The sequence below is a fragment of the Homalodisca vitripennis genome, chromosome 2, assembly GCF_021130785.1.
Source record: "Homalodisca vitripennis isolate AUS2020 chromosome 2, UT_GWSS_2.1, whole genome shotgun sequence".
Lineage (NCBI taxonomy): Eukaryota > Metazoa > Arthropoda > Insecta > Hemiptera > Cicadellidae > Homalodisca > Homalodisca vitripennis.
The window spans coordinates 134,402,577-134,424,074 of NC_060208.1; the positions used below are offsets into that span (position 1 = coordinate 134,402,577).

At 28.0% G+C, this 21,498-nt stretch overlaps 1 protein-coding gene across 1 annotated transcript in view; it reads left to right on the forward strand.

The window, feature by feature from the left end:
• The window catches only part of LOC124354757 (hemicentin-2), a 406,108-nt gene that overhangs the window by 127,725 nt on the left and 256,885 nt on the right, over positions 1–21,498 (forward strand). The window lies entirely within an intron of this gene.

Here is a 21,498-nt window from a genome sequence, read left to right on the forward strand (position 1 = left end):
CAATCTGCAACTACTGGTTTGTTTTTGTAACAGTTTAATTTAAAAAGAATATACCAGAAGATTAGCATTAGAAAAGATCGTCAATGAAGAATAGTAACGACCTCGTCCCAGCAAATCCTTTCTATCTACGAGTCTGTCTCACAATTGTTTTCTATTTTCTTGGTATTACCTACAGTCACGAGATGCATAAAAGACATTCACCATAGGCCACTATTTCTTTTAATATTATTAACAGTACTTTGTTCTGTACATAAAGTTGAATTGCACTTACTCTTCTGGATGATGGTTATTTAATGTTTGTTATATCTTCAAGATAATTCTCAGTTTTTGTATATCTGTAGATTTAGTGGTAATTATTCTTAAATTAGAGATTCCGTAATTTTAAATATATTAATACATCGTTAGCTTTCCTAATTATAAATACAGTTTCCATAAATGTAAAATAAACTGTTAAAAGTATCTTCTTCATTTAAGTGCTTCCTTAGATTCCTCCAGAAAATGTAATTTTAACACAGCTTAAATTTGGTTTAATTGTCATATACTAAATGTTTATTAAATTAAAGTTTTCAAATACCATCACAGTCTCAAAGGCGTTTATATGTTTTGCCAAGTGGTTCACACAAACCATCTGAATTTGTTCAATAGGAATATTGAACACGATATTAAGTAAGTTTTCGATGTTCATGTGAATTTTATACACTTATTTATTAGTATGAATTCAAATAATCAGATACTTTGTACGAGGTATTTTATGATGAAGGAAATCTTCTTTGAATTCACATAAACTAATAGAAAATAATAATGTAAGATAATAATGTGACTAACGTATTTAAATTGGGTAAATTCCTTAAATATGTATTTTGTACGTCTGATTTCAGGTATAACTGGTTGTTTCTGTGTACATTCCATTCAGCCAAAGACCTATATAAAACATATATATTAAAATCAAAAATTATTTTCCTTGTGCGAGGCGGATACTATTATAATATCGATTATTACAATTCCTTATGCACAGCTTTCATTAATTTTACATAATTTTCTAGAAATATAAAAGTTAGAATATACCTCATTATAATGTGTTTTATTTTAGTATTACAAATAAGCTAAAATAACTTTATTTGGCGCCATTAAAAACCTGCAAATGAGAGTATGGCAGAACAATATACGAAGTAATAACTGTATATTATAATGTTATATAATGTTTTTTGTATAACTTTGTCCACGTGTTTAATTATATTATACACTTATGTTCTAATAGACTTAAATAATATTTTTTAGACCACCGAGTAAACTCTTTTACTTATGTTATGCCAGTAACAAAATCAATAAATGAAAAGAAAAAACTAAATTGGCTGAGCTCATCTCAAAATATGTTAGCTAGTTAGTGTCACGGTAGAAATTCGTTACTTCTCCTTGGTCTTAGTTTCCCTTACCCAAAAGATCACACAAACATAAAACATAAAGTGTACCATACATACATATTCCGTTAAGTTGTTTTTGTGTTTATTATTAAGGCAAACGATGGATATGAATCGCAAGCTATATACAAAACCGTTTCGAACAAATTTGCTTTCCAAGAACTTAAGAAACTATATATCTTGTTTAAAGTCACGCCGTTTTTAATATGTAAAACTGTATTTTACCTTGCACATCATGATCGAGTTTTGACAAGTAATAACTTACAGAAAATTATAAAGAAAGTTATCTCAATTTTATAACATTACATAGATTTGTCTCGTCAAGTCCTAACCTGACCTGAAAAGGCTACATGTCCACAAATGTGTTAACTATTTTAGTATATTACTAAGTATTAAGTTCTGCTCATTATAAATACTATTACTGTTTTATTATGTGAAGCATAATGACTTGAATTTATATAGGAAAAAGTGGTTCAGAAATGTACCCAATACAATTACTTAAAAATAAATTATTTTGTTTTTGAATATGACTTTTTTATTGAAAACGAGTTATTAGTTTATTTTTATAGCAACAGAGCTATACCTTTTGCAATCATCGCACGGTTAAATTAATAGGTTTAACATAACGTTTTAAATTAAACTCTTTTTTACTTAAAATAATTGCTTTTAGTTTTATAATTACTTACGGTTTTAAAATATTGATCCATTGAAATAAACACATCATGGTATCATATCGTATTTTGAATGTTTTCACGATATATTGGCATTCAATAAAAGTAACTGATATCAAAGTAAAGTCACAGTGAGAACCAACCACGTGCGATTCCTGATCCGTGGAGGCTTGAAGCCAAATTTTGGAGTGACTATCGATTCTGATCTCTTTTGCATTTCGCGATCTCTGGATTTTTATCGTACCAAAACACAAATACAACCTGATTAAATCTCTTAATTATTATCACCCGGCCACATATATAAAATTTTAGATTTGGTAAAATTAACTACAAATTAATTTTTCAATATTGTATTAACTAGTTGTATAATCTCTAATTATAACGTTTCATTTTAGGCTGCGCTAAGGTTTAGAGTAAACTTGGGAAGATTTATGAATATTAAATTAGTAACTTTTATTTAAAATATGATCTAAACATTTGCTTTCAGTCGTTTATAACATTAATAAAGGCTATATAATACAATAGGCTATAACGTTATGATTAGGAAGGTTTTGCTATAGTGAAATAAAGAGATTTATAGTCAATATTGTAGATACCACTTACGATACTAATAATATATTTATGTATGGTAACAGATAGAGATTAAGTTAATTATTGGGAACTATTACGTGAAATTAGATGGGGTCATTGTACAATGTAGGTTACAATATTTTACCAACTTCTTTATCATTTGTAGTATTACCACCAGTAATTCATTACACAGTAATAAGTATGGGTAAGGCATGGGAATTAGAACAATTATTTCATATATGAATTTATGTTTTCATTCTATTCGATCTACTAATTAAATTCATATATTAACGTTTTATGAAGTTACAATTTTAAAACAAAATGTCTTACTTATTTACATACTTATCAAATATAAATATTTAATTTATTCCATTTAATGAAACTTTCTATATTTAGTAAAAGGTATTAGTTTTTATTAAATTATTTAGTTTATTAAGGGTAGCTTACCTTTTAATATTCAAATATGGCAATGTGACACATTATCGATCTTATGTCAGCTGTGACTACATAAGGCAATGTGTGAAATATCAGGAAGTGTAAGATATTACAGTTAGGAGAGAGAGGGAGAGAGAGAGATGTATTCCCAATAACACGGTGTCGTGAACACCTTGCCCGTCAGCGAGAGTGCACAAGTGGCGTCACACGAGCAGGCGCCTTCAATACACTGCAGGCTGGGATACAGTGTATTGAATAAGTAAGATGTCAAAGTCAAAAAGTATTTATTAATGGTAATGATTTTACCTAAGGGATCAATAAAACATTGTTTCATTCTATTAAAACACTGTGATTGATTATGAAAATGAAGTATAATTTAAAATATATGAATACATTCATAACAGTAAAATAAATCAATGCCTTTCATTTTTTTATCGCAAAAATATGAAAATTTTTATTGACTTTATGAAATAAGCAAATGAACCATTTCATGACTTTTAGCATTTTACACTTATATGACTACATAGCACTGTTGAAGCACCAAATTCTATTAAATGCGTTAAAAATATGGTTTGCTTCATTTTAGTTTTCCTCAATGTTTTATGTGATTAACAATTTCAAAATATATTTTGCTAAATTAAATGTTTCCTTTTTACTTAAGCAATATTAATTTCTCGTAAGTAGAATTGAATAACAAAGTTAAAATGTTTTAACTACGATAATAAGTTTTCTAAATTAATGAAGGGCGTCATGCGATAAAATAGTTTAAAATTACTAAATATTATTACACAAGGTATAAATAATTTTAAACGACTTAAACAAATTCAGATTAAAATGTTGTTGTAATGTATAGATATTTTATAATTCTAAGTTCAATAAACATAAATGTAGAAAATACTTTTATTATAAAAAAAATTTGTTAATTATTACACAAATGCAATATAATCTTTAAATTGTGAAGTAATAAATGTGTATACGATATTTGATATTAGATATGTAAAAAAGTCGTTTTATTTATTTCGCTGTAAAATACATCTTTATAAAAGAAATAATTGTTATTTACGTACCCATCATCGTTTACGAACGTGAGCTTTTGAGCTATCCTGACAAAAGAGATTAGTGGCGAACCGCTCGATGGTGGTAAAGGAATTACAGCTATTTTAACACTACCAACCGTTAGATACTGACCTTTGTGAGTGTTTAAACAGTCTAATATTAATTCGATAAATTATGGTAATTATATTCGGGTTCATTTGTGTCAATATTAAATATGGTTAGTTGCACAAGTTATAATAGAACTTCTGGAATCCAAAGCAGTCGTATAACGATTTTCCAGGAATACCTGACAAGATTTGCAACACTTATTAACAACATTATCTTTGTTAAATGATTTAATGTATGTGTGGGTGTACAAGCTGGAGTCAAACTGTTTCCTTATTATTAATTCTCATTTATTGAATGTCCGTCAGAGCCTGCTTAACATCGTGACGCTGTTCGTCCATGCTCCATCTGTGTGTCCGTCCATGCAATAACAATTAATAGAAAGTTTCTAATGACTTGTAACTTAGCACATTAAACCGACTTAACAAGGTTTCCTTAATTGTTGACCTTAATTCTTTTTGGTTTAATGGAAAACCTCAATATGTTTTTAGGTGTAAATACATCATAAAATGTCTTATCGATCTGAAGAAAAAACAATTTCTGAATAAAGAAATAGTAAATATACAATATGAGATTATAAATTAATGTTTATTTAGTTTTTTTATGCCAAACAATGCAAATAAAATATATCGAAAGAACGTTTTAAATTGCAAAGTAAATGTCACTATTTAAAACTATTTGAAAATCTTATATACTTACAAACGTGATCTTGTTGATTAATTCACTATTTTTAGTATATTTAAATAAACAATAATAAGGATATTTAGGCATCTAAATGTAAAAATAATCATTACAAATCCTGAGAAATATAAAATTTTGACATGAGAGATATGTCTTGAACACTCTAATTTTACAATTAAATACGTCTATTTTCAGTACATAAATAGCAGCATTTTAGGCCTTGCGTTACCCATCACAGTATGCGAACCATCATATATATAAATGCTTATAGGGGAAGGGGTAAATTTCCTGCAAGTTTCCGTGAAACTTAAAGAAGAGGGTTCTACAACAACGTCTAGGCAATACAATTGTAATTCATTATTCTCTGTAATAAGTTATAAGTATAGTAGGTGCTAGATATAGTACATTTCCTTAATGGTATGCATATTTATGGCAATACAATTGTAATACATTATTCTCTGTAATAGGTTATAATATAGTAGGAGCTAGATATAGTACATTTCCTTAATGGTATGCTTATTTATGGCGTTAAACCTACGCGTTAATTTACAATCCTAAACAGCCGAAATCAGTTTTATGAAGTAACTTACAAGAAAGAGGATTTCCGGAAATTGTCCATCATTCAGTGATAAAATAAACCAGTAACACTACGGTTCAATATACTCAATTAGATCTCTTTGTCAGGTAAATTAATAACCTAACACATACCTACAATATCTATTAGGTTTCTTGTTACACGGTAGATTTCAGGATTATAGGCATCATAACTTAGTGGTGGGTAAAATGGATCAACGCAATAATGTGAGAATAATAGTAGTGTATGTTAAGTAAAAAAATATCTACAAATAAATAAATATGTTCTAGTCAAGTAAATAAAATAGAATTTACAATGCAATTTAGAATATTACTGTATTTTAGTATTTGAATTTATATAGCTTTTAATTTACAGGTGTTTCATAAATGTGATTTAAAGAGATATAAAATGTTTACGAAAATCAATCTCATTAGATCACTATATACTTTTTTTAATTACCTGGTTCATTGAAAGTTCTTTAACTTATAAGACAAGGATGCAACATCAATTAACATTATGGTAAGAACCTATCACATGGAGGTGTTAAGGTGTAAGTTATTATTCGCGCCTTGTTGTGTAGAGACAGCGCCTTGAAACACGCAGCCCATGTATGTCTATAGTACCACGCTCTGTCGCGTGTCAACTTCCTCAAAACATATCTAATGATTTTTAGCGCATCCCTAGCAGGCCTATCGTACAACCTCATATTAAAAATTACACATACACACACACACACACACACACACACACACACACACACACACACACACACACACACACATATATATATATATATATATATATATATATATATATATATATACATATATATATATATATATATATATTATATAAATCCTTTCATATTTCATATTATTTGTTCAGTTGTTTTACATATTTTTATACATTAATAAAATATTTTTTTTATTAAAAATTAAAGTTTTATTAACTCTTATGCCTTTCGCTAGTAAATATATTACAGTAATTTAAATTAGAGGTCATATTTCTAGTTTTGTAGTAAAATGTGCTATAAGGGAAGATGCAAAGTAACCCTAATATATCACAGTTGTAACATATCGGTTTTAATAATTAGTTTTTTATTGACAGATATGTTTCAAATGTTTGTTTCTAGGAAAACTCATACGGATCCATATAGAAATATATTTTGACCTAATCAAATGTAAAAACGCTGAAGAATATAAAATAGAAAAACATGAATTCTTGGAAAAAATTAATAGGAAATTAAAATGTTAGCGAATAAATAGAATTTATTAGGAAATATTGATTACACAGTTGATTACATAAATTAAAGTCCACCCTGCGCGTACTTCTTGATACACAGTTTATTAAAAATTGAGTTTAACAATTGTTATTATTTTAGTAGAATGAACATATTTAAATACACCCAAAATGGTAGTTAGGTTGAAATAACCTAATATATACCAATTGAACTTTGTACAAAACAATAATAAGAAATGTAACACAAACCGTTAATAAAGTTCTCAAAGTAATAATAAATTTGAATTGTATTAACGTTTTATTTGGTACTAACTATTTCCTGAGACTGAAAGTAATACACAACGTTGCGGCTATTTCACCGTAACATTAACAGTAGTGATATAAGGTTTTGACGTTTTGTGGATGAAGGAGAGGGGGAGAGCCACATGTCATAGTGATAAGAATGTACACATCAACCGCGTGACATTTACTGATGTGTATTTCACATTTTACTCATATTTTCTTGGTGGCGTTATATTTTTGTTTTGTTTATGGGTGGTATTGTATCTATTATTAAATTTTTTTAATGTTCTATGTTTATTGAGTTCTATTAGTAGTGAACTACCAAATTCTTTGATTAGGTAACAAACTATTTCGATGTAAAATATTATATTCTAATTTATTTATTTCAGACATTTAAAGACTTGTTTTGGAAACATTTTCATAATTTACGAGTGGTACCAAATAAAAGTCTCTCAAATGCTTCACAGAACTTCATTATTTTTTTGGACTTTCATTTATTTCTATGATGCATTATAAACTACATGTATTTCACGCTTTTAACAACTTTAGCGCTTTCCATACAGATTTATTAAGTAATATTAAAAAATTATCTTTTTACAGTATTTAGTAAACCACTTAAGTGAAATAGTACGTTTTGGAAACCGTTAAGCAATAATTGACATACTTTGTAGATTTGTTGCTAAACATCAATGTAAATTATTGTATTGGTTATCTGTCTTAAAAAAAGAAAATGAGGGTTTTTCTGTCCCAATTTCAGTAAAAATTTATTTAAAAATTAAAAACAAACTTTAAATTAATATTTTAAAATATACTTCAGTACAAGACTGTAGCTCAATCTACAATAATACATTCTAAATTTAATTTCTTTACAAAAACCATAAATATTTACATTGCATTTTACTTTTGGTAAGAAATTAGACAAAATTAGAAAAATATAAAAATTCCAGACTATATTGTTGGGGGTTATGGTGCAACTGGAAATTGAGATTTAGAAAAATTAAGTTAATTTAAATTATGAAACTAGGTTTAACTTCTTTTAATGATGTCATGCCTACTGATATGTTGTTCTACTCATATATTCACATGATTGGTAATCTGCCGGATATTTATAAATATGAAAATACATTAATTAAGGTTTATAAAATGAGGAAATTTTAAAGTCTGCAGAATCGCTAAATAGAGTAATGTGGATACGGGTTCCAAAAAGTACTTTTGTACGTAAATGCACACTTGAATTAGGTGTCTGTGAAGCTATAGCTTTATAAACCCAAGGATACGTTATAAAATTTGAGATTCTTAAGAATTGTTGAATATGTCCTAGGAAGAACAGCATTGAGTGTATTAAGAAAGCTGATGAGATTAGAATCCGGAAAGCAAGAAAGATTAGAATAAATTAACAAAATTAAGAGAAAAACAAACATTGGCTATAAAGAAACTTGAGGAGCAAATACAGAGCAGCAGAACCCAGAGAACCTTTTACGTGGTCCAGGAATGAATTAGGTTCGACTACAATAAGTTTGATAACCAAAATTTTACTTTTTAACATTTAACTATTTTTTCTTAAGTGATCAATGTATTTGATTATTTTTTGATCAGAAACTTAAGTTTAACTATTAGAACAGAAGAAAACCCTGAATAAAGAAATCTAAATGGTAGTAGTAATTAGTTTTCAAATTTTTAACTAAAGAAGTAGGCCTAAGTTAGTATTTATTTATTTTTTTTTTATTATAAACCGTACAGATTTGGGCCAATACCAATAACAAACAAACCAACATTTTATCTTTAATAATTAACATAAATGTAACATGAGTGAAACAGGACCACAGGACTCTCCTTAAGCCAAACATTTATTTTAATCATACATTTTGAAGATTTTCGATTACAGTTAAATAAGAGCAGATTCAACATTCTATGTTTATTAAATTATCACTCAGCTGAAACTTCACTATACGGTCTAAAACGTAATAAAGCTTATAGTATTTGGTCCTATTTTTTATCCCTTCCATTGTTTCAAGTATCGTATTTTATTTTTTATGTTAATATAATAACTTTAGATTTTATATTGGGATTGTCTTTAATGTTTTCTTGCAACATTGCTTTCCCCCCAATTTCTCTAGGAGTTTCGAGAAACTGGTAGAGAATAGACTATTAGGAAGTCCATAACAATAGTTTCTTTTATTTGAAACGACATACAATATTAAACTTAAAATATACAAAGCAGTTACAGTTGTTTTAATGTTGAAATACTGACAAGTTGACTTGTCTAAGACATGTGCCACTGATTATAAGTTTGTTTTATAACAATAATGAAAAAACTATAAAGAAAATTATATCAATTTGGAAGAAAAGTACTTCTGATATTTAATATTGGGCGTAGACTTCTATACGTTTTTTGCGAGCACGAAAGGGAGGAAAACGACAGAGAAATGCTGTAGACATTATTAGTAAAATGACTTACGTCATATCTAACTATAGTCACTTTTATGAACTTCATTAAAATTTCGGACAACATTAAGTTCTTATAAACTTATTTGCTATCTTTATTTAAAATGCGAAATTATTTTCTACGTATTTACATATAAGCCCCAGCAAACTTCATGTACATATGTAAATGTCAATGTACCTCTCAAGCTCCTCACAAGGCAATAGAATACACTCACCCTATTTTCCATTATTATGCTATGTTATGTTATATTATTAAAGTCTAGAATATTTAAAAGTAATCCATGTGTAACTCACAAATGGAACAAACTAATAACTCTTACGTGGACATTTTAGGAGATTATGGAGCGATAAAACAATATACGTATGTACAAAATATGTAATTGACTATATTATCGTAAAATATTTCCAAAATGTATCACTTACTTTAGTATGTAAAATAATCACTTTCTCACAAAAACATAAACACATAATATAAACAAGCACGCACCGAAATACGGCAATGAACTCACCAACGTCAAAAGTGGAACCAACCAGTTTTAATCAATACTTTTTCATATCCCTAAGATTGAGAATATGCACAAGATATTTATCTGAACAGTAGAGAGGCACTGCACAAAACATGCCAAACACATTAGACATTTAAAAAAATCGAGGAGAGTACATTCCATAGCATGCGGAATGTTATCTGAAGGAAAATACTGGCTAGATATGGTTATGAGGGAGAGGGTTCAGATCCTTTTGGCCTTAAGTTTTGTTGTTGATCACATAATGAGTTCGTATCTTCAGACAATGGATTGACGTAATAAGGAAGGTAATACTTGTGCCTTACTAAAAAGCCTCATTAATTGCTTGCTCATTAGCATTGCTTAAAATGTATAAATGAATATTTAAAAGTGTTAGGAATAACAAAGCCACGTATCAATTCCAATATTTGCTTCATTTTATACGTACGTAAGTTTAAAAAACAATTTGAATAAATCCTTTATGCAAACACAATTTTATAGGTACTACCCTTGCTAATAGGTATAAAATAGTTTGGTAACATGTTTAAAATAACAATATCTTTTTCAGTAACATTACATTGCTACGTAATGAGTCAGATGTTGACTTATCCTTTTTTTCTGGCAAGGTGACAATTAGAAAAGTCGTGGAAAAGAAGGGAGTTTTCATTTAACGCTTATGGGAACCTATGCTTATGGCACGAAATTTGAAGGCTAAATCAATTAATCAGCAATTTTATCTGTTTTTATACAATTTAATATGCTTTCAGAGCAAGGAATTTTAAATGAGGTATGCTATTATTATCATAATACACTTAAACCACAATGTTATACTAAAACAACTGTTTATTAATGTAAAGTTTGTATCCTATATACACCTTTAATTTATGTGATTTAAATACGTTATTAATAATATCCTTGTTAGATGTTAGCTAACGAAGACGGATAAATTGTACATTACACAGAATATTCAAGGAAACCAGTAGAATAGACAACGCTTTTTCGTGCCAAGTGACCTGAAAGGATTATGAAGCGGTAAGAAAAGTTGTACAAATACCAGGAAATTGCTAACATATACCGAGCCTGGGGACCTAAACTTGCAATATCCGCCGACTCCCACCATCTATCCTATCATAGCCCCTGACCGGCAACGGCTTTTTCTTGTTTTGAATAATTTGTGTTTAAAATAACGTAGCTTATGTTTTGTATTAAACAAAATTTCAAGCGTCATATTTATTTCTGTGTTTTTTATTTTTCGTTTCTACATTATAATATTTTATTTTATATTTAATAGTAATATTAACAACTTATAAATCATGTAAATTAATCCCAAATTGGATACATATTATATTTAATACATATTAAATAGTGTTGTAAGATTTTTATTTACACTAAATAATATTGTATTTATTTTCGAATATTGTATATATTGTTGTTAAATACTGCGTAATTAGGTCGGCCTTAGAATCAATGAGTTAACCTTACTTTATAGCTATAGTGCCTTTCTTTACTCAAAACCAAACTGCAGTTTCATGACTTTTCATAAGATGGCTTTGTCTAGCATAGCCTTCAGAGTATACGAAAATTGGCGATGACGTTTTTTATCTTAATGGCTGCATTATAACTCCTACTTTTTTATCCTTGAGATGAAATTGGGAATGCATCTATTGCTTGAATAACACTTCCGAAATAAAAAAGTATTGTTATAATTGAACTAATTGATTTGTACTGAATAAGTTATTCCCCACGTCCTCTATATGTGAAAGTCAAAGATATTGTCCATAAATTACATACTATTTATTGCCTACAAAATCCATGATTCAGTACTAAAGTTATCCGAGAAAAAAGTTTCTTTACTAGGGAATAAGTTTCTATCTGAAATTTGCAGTGTAGCAGTTCAGGGTTTAATTTTAATTAGTGCAAAGTTTAACTAAAACATTTTTATTTATAAACATATGCATATGTAAAAATGTCTAAAGGAATTAAGGTATTTAATTAAAAAAATGGCCATTCCCTTTAAAACTGATAAAAATCAAAGCTTTAGTAGCAGGGTTATACCGGATATACATTTTGCTAAAACTAATATAGAATATTATCATTATAGAAAAACACAATAGTTATAAAATTAGTTAAAGTGATAATTTTTAAATTTAGTAGTAGTATATATATTCTTAGTACTGAAAATTAATATTTATAAATATGTATAACATATCTAATAGTTACATGAACCACGGATGGTAGAATAAAAAAAGACGGCAATAAATTAATTTAAAGAAAATATCGATCTTGTAAATTCTACAGCCTAACGCGATGGAAGAATATTTATAAACTATATTAAAAATAAATGATTTGAAATCTTATTATGGCTTTCCAATGAGCACTAACTAATTGCGTATAATAAACAGAGTTTTATCTGGATATATCATATTCTATCCTTTATTCACGTAAAATTTTGGTAATTTAAAGGAAAACATCATTTTTATACCCTGAGCCCAAGCAAAGCCTATTGCTCGAAGCAATTGTTGGATTTCCGACTATCTTTCTATGTGTGTCTCTGTCCACACGATTTCTCAAAAACGTACTCACAGATTTAAATATTTGTATAACACTTTTTATACATAGTGGTACTATGAAGCTGCAGGTCTCTCCATTAGAATTGGTTCGTTAAATTATTTAATTGTTTTTATTGGTAACCATAATAAAACGAGACAAACTAAAGATGAATAAATTTTTAAATAAACTTAGAAAAATCATATAAGATTTTAGCAAGTGACATAGTCACACACGAAGCTGAAGGAAATCCTGAAGCGCGACACACGTTGTGGAATACGATTAAATTCGTTATTACATTATTGTCTATCACAAAGAGTTAGGCTAATTAATATATAATAATGTTGGTTATACAGAATACTTAGATTAGTATGTGATACTGTTTTCCATAATTTATTTTTAACTTGCTATACTGGAAGTTCTTAAAACGTAACTATAATTATCATACTATACTAAGTTTGCAGAATGTTTAATTTTTGTCTAAAATTAACAGAAAATATATTTTGTTAATGATTAAGGTTCAGGTTATATAACATAAAAATACGTACCTTCCTGATTTCCCAGACTCTTCATGTTTTGTATGAGCTCATTTAAAATTGAGGACTGAAATCTGAGTAGTTTTGTTATTGACATTATCTCACTAATGAAGCCTTCCTGTAATCTGGGTTGTACGAACTTTTCTCTTTATGTTAAAATTATAATGTAAAAAGTGTATTTCCATCGCTCAATACACTACCTGAGTACTGCTCTCACAGTTTTAAATTTTAAATTGAACTTTAAAATCAGTAATTTATTCATATTCCTTTATATCAAATTCACTATCTAATCATTTAAAATCCTACAGATATTTAAAACAACTTATATGCAACATTTGTTTCTAAAGGTACTAATTTATAATGATTGTAAGCAGTATAATCTAGTGATTGTAATGTGCCTCTTATTACAGAATTACAATAGCATATCGTGATTTAAATTAACTAAATCCTCTAAATATTATTAGAAACTAAATAAGCAGTATTAAAACCTGAGATATACTAACAATAGTATATATGTTTATGATCATTCGTTCCGTGATATAAAAACAAAACGTTTTAATATTTTTAAATTTGATTCTCTATAAACAATTATAAATGCTACCGTACAAGCAAAATCATGAGTCAATAAGGTCAACGAATCGCATAAATGTACCCAAAAGAATTCGTAATACTTCAGTAAACACACAGCACATAAGTTTATGTATAAACGTATGGTATTTTCAGTACATGGTGGAAATGTAATCTAATATGTAACAGCTTTAGGTTTAAAGAAGGAAAATGATTATACTGGGTATGGTAATTTGTTTTACTTTCAGATCGTACATTATAGGTTTTGGCTATTAATTCAAGATTGCTCATGGGGTTAACGTTGTAAAACAGTATTTTAGTTGGAAAAAGTATGTTTCAATTAAAACACTATAACGCACATTGGAATTTCAATATGTGTAAAAAGTAATTTCCGTGTAACTTAACTGTTTTATTTGCTGCTAATAAAACAAAATAAATAAACAAAAGGATAGTTAGGTTAAACTTACGCTGCGAAAACTAAGAAACAAACATGCATTATAATCAAAGGCCGGTTGCATCAGTGTAAATAGTATAACATTCGTTGTTTAATGTTTATATTTACTTTAGTACATATACTTATTCAATACAATAATAATTTTTTGGATAAAAAAAGATTGGCATATTTTAATATTGGCAAATATTTTTTTCTGCTTTGCGTATATTTTAATCATGAAATGTTAGTATTTTTATTCATATATAAAACAAAGTTAGCAAGAAATACTAGACTTACATCAAAGCGGAATACATCACTTGAATATGTATTGGGTATAAATAGCTCTTCCGTTGCGGTTTGGTACATCGTAAGTCATATTGTCAATGCATTATTCAACCGCTACGTCAAGCCACGCCAGCCGTAATGTACTGGTGTGGACTGGACTACGTATCTGCCATGCACACGCGCGTTGTGCCAGGCATAGATAATACAGGAAATGGCCTTTATCGACTCCCTACCCCCTCGTCATCTCTGTTTGCTGTAGAATTTGTGTAATGGCGCACAATTTATATAGGGAGAAGAATGTTAGATATATCAAACATATCGATATGAATTGTATACTGTATTCATACGAAAACTAGTTTGTAGTTTTGCTGGAGTATAACCATTTATGCTTCTGTAATTGCCATATAAAGTATATTTTTGTACTAGTATTAGTGTATTGGCTATGCTATGGCATACCTACCTACCTTACCGTAACTATTAATTTTTAAACACTGCTTTGAAACCATACTCTAGAAACTAAAATTTGAATGTATTACGTGGCAACATTTCTAATTGATATCAGATGCATACTTTAAATTTTGCAAGATATTTTACATCTACAAACACATGTATAGGTTATGTGATAATACATGTCGAACCATGGAGTTTAACTATGTGTCAATGAAGGTGACAGCTAAGTTTTTTTAATAAGTTTCTTAGGTCTGCTAAGAAACATGTCTTTACTGTATAGCATCTCTCTGTCTATGTGACTGCAAGATAATGAAACGAAAAATAGATAATTGATAATTTGACTGCTAATTTCGATAATGAAATGAGCAGTAGGCTTGAAATCGTATGCAACCTTAGTGAACCACGGACATGGGTACAAGAGAGTACTTACCTTGTGTTGTATAAAAAAAACACTTTCATATATTACTAATCGTTAATCAACGAGGTAAATACATCCTTCTATCAATTATTATCTTTACTCTTGTTTTTGACTTCTATAAAATCTGAAGATATAGTAAAATATTTTTATTTTTGTTTAATTTACTGCAATGTTTGTAAGGATAAGACAATCAGAAATTCGTTTTAATAAAATGTATATTAAATATTGACTGCAAGAATTTCCATGTAAAATGTCAAAATAATCGGTCCAATAGGTTTTACGTGAGTAACACACAGAGAAACACAGAGAGCAGACTCTTTGGGTTTTTATATAGTAGTATAAATTATAACACGTTAACAGTTTATTTGCTATATAATTCGTTAATAAAATATTGTACTCACAAAAAAAATATTTCAATACAGCAGTTTATTGCATAAATTTTTGATCTTTTCATTTATTATATACTACTTTTCTAGATTATTAATAAGACCAGGGATTAAGAGTATCTATGCTTTTAAATTAATAATAAATTAAGAGATAGAACAATAGGAATATTAAAAGTTTTAGGAGTGCTTTTTAGTGGTGCCGCAAGTAACTAGTGTAAAGAGTGACTAGACGTTTCTACCCTTTTATACTAGCATAATTTCTTGAGAAAATATTGCCTGATATTAACATATAATATATTTTCAGCGCATATCATCACCAATTGGAATTAACCAACATTTTTTGTCGGCATTCACTAATTGAATTTATAAACTCTGAAAAGAACAGCCATGTTACTTTCCTTGTTTCCGTTTTCTAAATGACGCATTTTACATATTGTGTTGGTATAACCTTTTATATCACAACTAGCTGTAAAAATTATTTATTGGGATTTTCTATTTTTTTTTTTATTTATTACATGTATATTTTTGATATTCTGTATTCCATTATTCATAAAATCCCCTAGAAACAAGTAAATAAACGACGTTCGAGAAAGATTATACTTCTCGGCACTCATGACGTATATCTGATGTAACTAAATATGAAAACATAGTCTCATATATGAAAGAGGCATAAAATTAACACACAATCAAATAAACGTACAGTTTACCTAATTTAATATAGACTAGTGTAAACTATTCAGTATTGTCGTGTATTATGCAGTACTATCAGGGAGTCCGTTAAACACCCTTTCATATGAATGATATGTGGCTTTATTATGCAGTGATTTGTGTAGTCTACTACACTGCCGTTATCTGCTATATCCTCCCATTCCCTTCAGCATTTATAACTCTAGTAGAGACCATAGTCTCACAACTGTTCTGAAGCGAGTACTTCAATATGGGTCTTATTGTATATACTTAAAATGCATGTATTACATTGAAGGACTTATTAAATACGATAATATTTCGAAAGAAATATTGAGATTACAAACCTTTAATGTAGCCATTTAACCATATAGTAATAAATTAGTGTACAAAATTTTTTTATAGTTCTTAACTGTTTATATTTGATTATGACTGCTTTGTAAACATTAAATAATATTATTCAATGTATAGTTTAATTATAAACTTTTAAAAAATTACCTGCTATCGCTGTTTCCCTAGGATTTATCTCACCTTTAGATAAAACTGTCTTTTAAATTTTAAAATGCTATATGATGTTCCAGAAATAAATAAAATATTAACTTATCATTGAAATATTATTTATAGCAAAGTGCATATAATTTTTTTTATTTAATTTTGTAATATTTTGTAATAGAATTGGTAATAGTAATGCAATTTTGCATGTAATTTTGTATAGCATTATACTTTATTACGACAACGTTTATATGCACTTAATTATATTTATGCAAGTAGTGTTTTGTGAGTTATAAATGCACAACATTACCGTTCATTTTAATGTTAGTAAGTATAAAGAGTATAATATATAATAAAAGTTATAATAATTTGCTTATAAATCATAGTCATTACCAAATTTTAACTTAAAAATTCCTTCATAATATTTTTTTATATTTGGTTATGTTACGTTCATTTAGACAGTATTAGATATTTTAATAATGCATTGCTTGATAATTTTGTGAGCGGAATGTAAAATAGAATCTTACCACACAATTATAGTCTACGTCATTATTAAAAATTACTGTACACAAATACTTAGAATATGCTGTAAACTTGGAACAATGTGTAATTTTTATAAGACAAAATATATTTGTCATATAAAATTATTGAAAGATAAACCTAATGCGCAAAAAATAAAATATGTAGTTTTGTGTTTGAAGCTTTTGAACTGTACAGACCAGACATTTTGCTCATGATTAACATAAAACATGGTGTTAAAATTCTATGATGATTTTACTGATAATAATAATAGGTTAAACCACATAAAATTAGAAGTTCATCATCGAACTTTTTTATGAGGAATCAAGTCTTAGTCTATGGTCGAACCATGATTACCGACTATTGCAGACTATGTATATTTAATAGCTGATTTATCTGGTGCCCGCTTCTGACTATGAGAAAGATATATTACGTCATGTCTCAATTAATATTTGAAATCGAATGCATGAAAATAATTTATACCAGCAATAAAACAACGTCATACTTCAAAGACTCTTAAAATTATAATTTTTGATCTGCTTAATGTAGAGTATAAGGAAGTTAAAAGCTGCCATAGAGTTATGATAAAAATTTTTTTTAACCTGAATCTACCTTATTTAAAAATACAATAGACAACATAGTATTATTTATAATATAAACTACACGGAACCCGTTCATTTTAAAATTCTAAGGGCATAGTATTAATTATTGAATTCACTATTGTAAATAAAATATTTAGTCGAGACTCGTTTAAAACAGCAAAGCATTTACCCATATATATTGGTTGAACGTATACCAGCTTTGAATATACAATCAAACTACATCGGTCATTTCTTAATAATTGTAAGTGTGCCTTTAACTACTTATATTCGTTCCCTTTAACCAATTTCCTTTTAATCTAGCGCCTTCCTTTTGGACAATTATATTTGTTTTTCAAATTATCCGTACTTTATTCAGTCTAAATTCAAAACTAATGTTGAAACTAAATAAATATCACATTAAATTTTGTGTTTTGTAAAATGCATATTAGTAACAATATATGTAACTTAAATATTTGTAAAATATGCACAAAAATAATTTACAACATTTGGCAAAGAAGTACGGGAGGCGATGGAGCGCCTACACTGTACATAAATCAAGGTAATAAGGTAACATATCATGCAGCTGACGGGTGTTTAACTGACTCACTATGTACCTAGTGCAGGGCATACACCTGATTATACAGTTTGAATTAGTTAATCGAGAGAATCTCTGTTGGTTTATGTTGTTTTATGGTGTTTGTCACAGTTTGAGTAATTTAGTACGTTTTCTTGTTCATTAATTGTTATACCTTGCATTGAGGATCCGTTTATATACTGTTTTGTCATTGTTGTAGCAGAAAGTGACCCAAAAGAGAATAAATTTAGTTGCAGCTTTTGATTTATTACGAGAAATTATTTTTAACGTGTGTTATATTTAATGTTATGGTTATCATATTTAAAAAATAAAACACATAGGTTATGCAATATTGAATAATTTTCATTCCGATATCTTCAGTTGTAGACTAAACAAAGAACAAGCGAAAACATTATCGTTGGAATATTAGTAGCCCTTGTTAAGAGACTTCAAAGTTGGTTAATTAGTATAACTGAATGCGGAAAGATGTAAGAGAGAAATTGTAATAAACTCCACATGGGAGTTGAATACAATCTTTTGAAAATAAGATGGTATGCGTTTTTTTCTTTGTTTTTGACTCTTTACTGTTTCAGATTTTCTTATTATTTATGTATTTAAATTCTATAGATATTCCCATGACCGGTTCAACCAATTTATGATATGTGTGCATTTACATGGCAGGTTACCAAATTCAAAATTCTCGTACACTGTAGCAGCTGCGTTATTATAATATTTATTAGTAGTTATTTTATAGTAATTAGTAGCACATAGTTTATTAAGTTTCGTTTTTATTAAGTAACATATCATTGGATACTGATAGAATGGTTGCTTGGTAAAGTAAGGTTAATTAGATCATGCATGGTAAATATTTTAATAGTATTCACCCAGTATGTTTGTTTTATTTACTGGTACTTTCACATTCATGCCGAATACGACCACCCAGAATCTGAACGCACCCCCTTATAAAACTTTGGCTGGAATGAACTTTACAATTATAATTCGGTTTATATATTCCCAACAAATTTTTAAGTAAAAAAACAAAAATTGTTATACAAGTGGACACGACCAATACCATAAATTACATGCAAATAATCCTGGCTCAGTTGTATTCAATATCACTTATCAAAGCTGTAAACAATACATATTTAATTACAAGTTAAAAATCAGCAGTAAATATTATGTTGATTATAATTTTTATCTATATACATTATTAAAAATCATAAAATAAAATTGAGGGATATTACATTTATACTTAATGTTTACCTTTTTTAAACCTCTGGAATATCATACAAGCTTACAAGAATTTTATCTTTATATTTAAGATAAAGAAAAATCGCTGGAATTTTACTATTTAAACCTAATACGTTACAATTCCTGCCAGTAAAACCTTTTTATCGAATAAATATATTCAGATAAAAAATAGTACGGTAATAGTATAATAAGTACTACATAGTACACGCAACATATTTTATTTTATGAATGTAGGTAGTTAGTTGTGTATTTACTCATCATGATGAAAGCAGCTAAATCAGTTTTATTTTAAAATCCAAAATTCTTCAAAAACAGTTCATACTTAGGAACATGTGAAAAGATGTTGTTACCCGGAAGCCGGAAGTCTCTTTCTCGGAAGCGTTTCCGCACGCTAGATCACGTGCAAGGTAAGGATATGCGTGAGGCTGATCAAGATTATCTATCACTACCTATTACCTGCTGGAATAGTGTTTCAAATATTATTAAGAATTTTGGTTACAATAGTTATAAATAAAAAAACTCCACAATTTTAATTTTGTAAAAATTAATTTACAAGTGGCAATAGCCTAATTTAATTTCAATAACATACAATTAAAAAATAGCTCATAATAGGATTTTATAAACTACAAATCGAGATATTCAATATTTAATACATGAATAGATAATTTTTTATATCAGTAATTTGTTAAGTTACACGTTCAACATACAGAATAATTTTAGACAGTTTTTAAATATATTTTTTACTTTTGTTACTATCTATACATAATTTTTTCTATCTATAAAAATTCTAAGTAGTCGAAATATAAAAATTGGTATTATATTTAATTTCTGTACTTTTAAATAAATAACTTTTTCTTAACACATTTGCGTTCTAAATTCTATTTAGAAAGCCGTGTGTGCAATCACCCTAATATTATTGTTTGTATTTCAAAACATTCAACCTTATTTATGTGCATTTATTGGAAAAAAAAAGTTGTTTTAGTCAGTGGAAGTAATTTAAATAATAAATATAAACTATATTTGATTAAGAAATTGCTATGTAATAATACGTTGAAAAGATACATTTTGAGATATATCGTTTATTTAGAAAATTTCATCTTAGGATTTAACACAGAATATATAAATCATTGTTACCTCATTAAGGGTTATATATAAAACCCTTTATAATATAAAGTATATATTATATACTACGTACTTGATTGTAAAATACCTTCAAATAACATGTATTGTTCTCATAGTCTCTGTTATAATGTCGTCTATGACTTGCATAAATAGCAAGTATATAACTAATATTTTTATCTTATTGTTATTTAAAAGTCCGTATTTATAAATAGCTCAAATTCTTTATCTTGTTTTGCTTCAAACCTTTAAAATATATAGTTTGAAAGTACGTGTAAACTATAAGAATTTAAAGACGTTACAGTTTTTAGTAATATTATTGCTAGTTATGAAAACGTCCAAAATATGAAACTGAAATTAAAATTATGCTTCTGTCGTTTCGATATTATTATCGAGACTACTTTTTATACCGTGGAGAAAACATTTAGAATTTGAGTAATTTATGTAGCCAAAAAAGTATGTTAACACATATGAACACTCTTATTTCTATCATAAAGAGTTTATTTTGAAACGCAAATAGTTAGAGCGTACCGTAGTTTTATCCACATATGGAAGTGGAATTGGGGTGGTCAGTGTGGAAGGGAGGGCAGCGAAGCAGAAAGGCTTTAGACCCACAGTACCTCCCCTAAGAGGGAAGAATGTACCCTTCCTGATTCCAAGATTGTGTTACAAGCTCA